Source organism: Mus caroli, chromosome 6, assembly GCF_900094665.2.
Source record: "Mus caroli chromosome 6, CAROLI_EIJ_v1.1, whole genome shotgun sequence".
NCBI lineage: Eukaryota > Metazoa > Chordata > Mammalia > Rodentia > Muridae > Mus > Mus caroli.
Window position 1 is genome coordinate 86,463,680 of NC_034575.1, and position 3,356 is coordinate 86,467,035.

The following is a 3,356-nucleotide window of genomic DNA, read 5'->3' on the forward strand; positions in this document are numbered from 1 at the left end:
ATGGCAGCTGATCCCTCAGTCATCTTAGCCATGGCTCCATCTTGCTGCCTTGTAGGTGTTGCTGACAGAAGTGGCCCTGGAACACTTTCTTCCCTGAGCTCTGGGCCAGTCTGGGTTCTCTAAGCCAAACTAGTGCCTTCATCAGAAGCAGAGTATCAGGGCCTGAGGTACAATGTGGCAGAGTGAGACCACGACATGGTGCTAGCCTTGAACGGAGGAGAGACTGCTGTGGACTGTGGGGGGGGGGAAGATGAGACTAAATCAGGCCCTCAGGCTGGTGAGCAGAAAGGAAGAGAATTGGGGATGGGTAAAAAGGAGGAGGGAGAGGAGGAACTACCTCACTGGCCACTCACAGAGCCACTACCTCATTGGCCCTCCATCAGCACATGCTGGCATGATCTTAGCAAGGCAGATCACTGTGGGAGTATTAACATTTTGACTCAAGAATTGTCTCTGCTAGCAGTGACTCTGATAAGAAGTCTCACACAATGGGAACCACACCAGACCACTTCCCAGCAAATCCCCTTAGCTAAAAACAAAACAAAACAAAACAAAACAAAAAACAACATAATGTCCAGCTTCCCCAGACAGGAAATCATGTGGGAGGGCAAGACTGAGCCCTGGGGTACCTGACCCTGGTGATGCTGGTGAGAGCCTGGGCACCCTAGTTTATGGTAAAAAGGAGGTGGGAAATTTGAACAGCTCCACCATGTCTGCTACACATGTGAGGAGGGACAGAGAAGATCTCTGATCCGAGGCAGGAGTCTTGTTCAGGGCTCACCCAAACAGCAGCCCAGAGGAGCACAGCCCAGGTTCTGCCCTGGGCAAGTGCAGGAAGGAATCACCCCCACATGTCTGCATCTTAGGATAGCCATTAGTTCTCCAGATTTCTATTTTTTCTTACAATCAAGCTGTAGAAATTCATTCTTCTGTCATAATATAAGCAAGTAGCAGTAATTCCTCAATGACACCATTGCCCTGTGGTGCCCAGCCCTGGGCAGNGACTGAGGAAGTCTTAAGAGCCTGATCTGTGTACCCCCGGCTGCTCCACACCCTCCACACCCTGGGCTCTGAGCCTACCCAGCATGAAGCTTGGTCCAGGCCACTAACCCCTCCTCCCTGCCCCTTCCTAACCTAACATGTCGGTGGCTCAGCCTGGCCACCCCTGGACCCCAAAGTCTAGGCTAATATGCTCCTAGTGTTCTCAAAGCAGTGGTCACTCTCTAGTGCCTAGGTGGTGATTCTCACAAGTACATCCACCACCAGGCAACCCTGAGCCCAGTGTACCTCAGTGTAGGATCCAGACTCTGCCAAGATGGCCAAAGCTACTCATGATTACTTAATATTTACTTACCTAATTATTTTCAGATAGAGTTTTACTATNTAGCCCAGGCTGGTCTGAAACTTCTTGTGTAGATCAGGCCTTTAGTCTTATAATCCTCCCGCCTCAGTCTAGAACAGAAGTCTCATACCATCATGTCTGTCTGTGTGCATGTCAGCTTCAGGTGCAGCCACCCCACCTGTCTTACTGGGCAGGTAGCTCTGCTGGTGGCTTTATCATGTGTGGGTAGGTGTGGCATACATGCTGCTGTGCAGACTATGACTTCAGAATAGACCCACAGGTGGAGCAATGTCTACACCCACCACCGGGTGTCGCCCGTGCTAGCTAGAGTCCTGGGCCCCAGTGCTTGCCTTCTGTCCAAAAGGGATTTACAAAAAAAAGGAACCTTTTGTACCCACCAGGCGAAAGGTTCCCAGTGACGCAGACCTGTAAACAAATTGCAGAGACGGGAGCTGGGGACCCACGTCAGGGGAGACCGTGCAAACAGAGTGCACTGACCTTGCTCTGCTCGCCCTGGTGTTCCTGGGGGAAGGAGTACAGGTGGAGCCCGCAGCAAAGTTCCCAGGCCACAATGTCCCGACAGTACCTTCTTTGGATAGCTGTTAAAATCTGCAGAGATGTGGTGAGGTTGAGAGCCTNGGGGCTTACACCTGCCCAACTCCCCATTTTTCCCTCCACCACCTGAAATACCCTCTTCTACCCTGCCTGGTTCCAAACTTTCAGGGAATTCTAAATTCAAAGTCAGCACCACCCCCAGCTCAGCAGCACCTGGCCATCGTCAATCCCCAATTTGTTATAGATCCCATCTGCGCTTACATTTACACCAGATTTCTATTGGAAGGTGGACATCATACCTCAAAGATTCTACAAGGCTGATTGGATGAATAAAATTGCATAAACATGGAGGGTTGGAATGTTGCAGGTCCAAAGCCAAATTATCTTGGACCATCTTTAGGTCCTTTAATAGTCACTCCTTGCCCACGGCCTGTCTAACCTAACATCCTATGGCTAACACCTTAAACNTTTTTGGATATATTAGCAAACCAAAAGCTAAGAAGTCAAGACAGTGCCTGAGTCCTAGAGCAGTCCTTTGCTTTAACCTACAATCTAATGTTTCTATCAAAGTATTTGAAAAGTGCCTTGACTTCCGACTTCCTTCCTTCTGTTACTATGACCGACAAGACTTACTGCACTGGAGTGTTGGTGATTGGCATACTAAGTACGCCTCAACACTACCTTGTTCAGTTTCACCCAAGGTTGAACTTAACCCCCAGATCCTTTGCCCTTCTGGGGCCACTTTGTTTGCTGGGCACTGTGAACCACAGCCACAGGGGGAACGTGTGGCTTCAGTGCTGCTGGAGTCACCCACTGCAGGAATCCAGCCCAGGTCGTTTAGCCATTTGCCATTGAGAACACTTATCTGTGCCATGATTTCTTTCACGAGCAGCACATGTCTTCATGCTCGGAGAGACACTGCTTACGCATGCTCACTGCTGCCTTTACCACTCAAGAGTCTGTACATAAGTCCATGTCACTAGATCTTGTCAAGCTGCTCTCCCAAGCCACTCTGCCAACTATGCTCCCCAGCAGGCGAGTCTAAAGCTCCTTTGAGGCATTTCCTTGCTGCTGTAGAACGCAGTTCTCCAAGTATGACAGCAATTACCATCTTCACAGCAGCTGTGACCACTGGCAAGAGTCCTGTTGACTTTCCCCCACAAAAAAAGCAATAGTAGGGAGGTTGTGACACTTGACCTGATGCACNTGGCATCTGGGGNTCATGGCACACTGTGGAGGCAGAAGGTTAACTGATGGGGGAAGTCCATGTAGGCAATGGTAGGAATATACTCATCCACTCTCCTGTAAATAAGTCAAATAAACTCATTGGTCCACCAGGATACTTGAGTAGAATCATACTTTGGTATGAGTTTGTTTTGCTTTGCTTTGCTTTGCTTTGCTTTGCTTTGCTTTGCTTTGCTTTGCTTTGCTTTGCTTTGCTTTGCTTTGCTTTGCTTTG

At 49.3% G+C, this 3,356-nt stretch overlaps 1 protein-coding gene across 1 annotated transcript in view; it reads right to left on the reverse strand.

Annotated features, from left to right (window-relative positions):
* Cfap100 (cilia and flagella associated protein 100) overlaps positions 1–1,559 on the reverse strand; it is a 34,165-nt gene extending 32,606 nt beyond the window's left edge. The window contains exon 1 of the mRNA XM_029478230.1: positions 1,355–1,559. The gene's annotated coding sequence lies outside the window, so the exon portion shown is untranslated. The remainder of the gene's footprint in view (positions 1–1,354) is intronic.
* Positions 1,560–3,356: the final 1,797 nt, after the last annotated feature.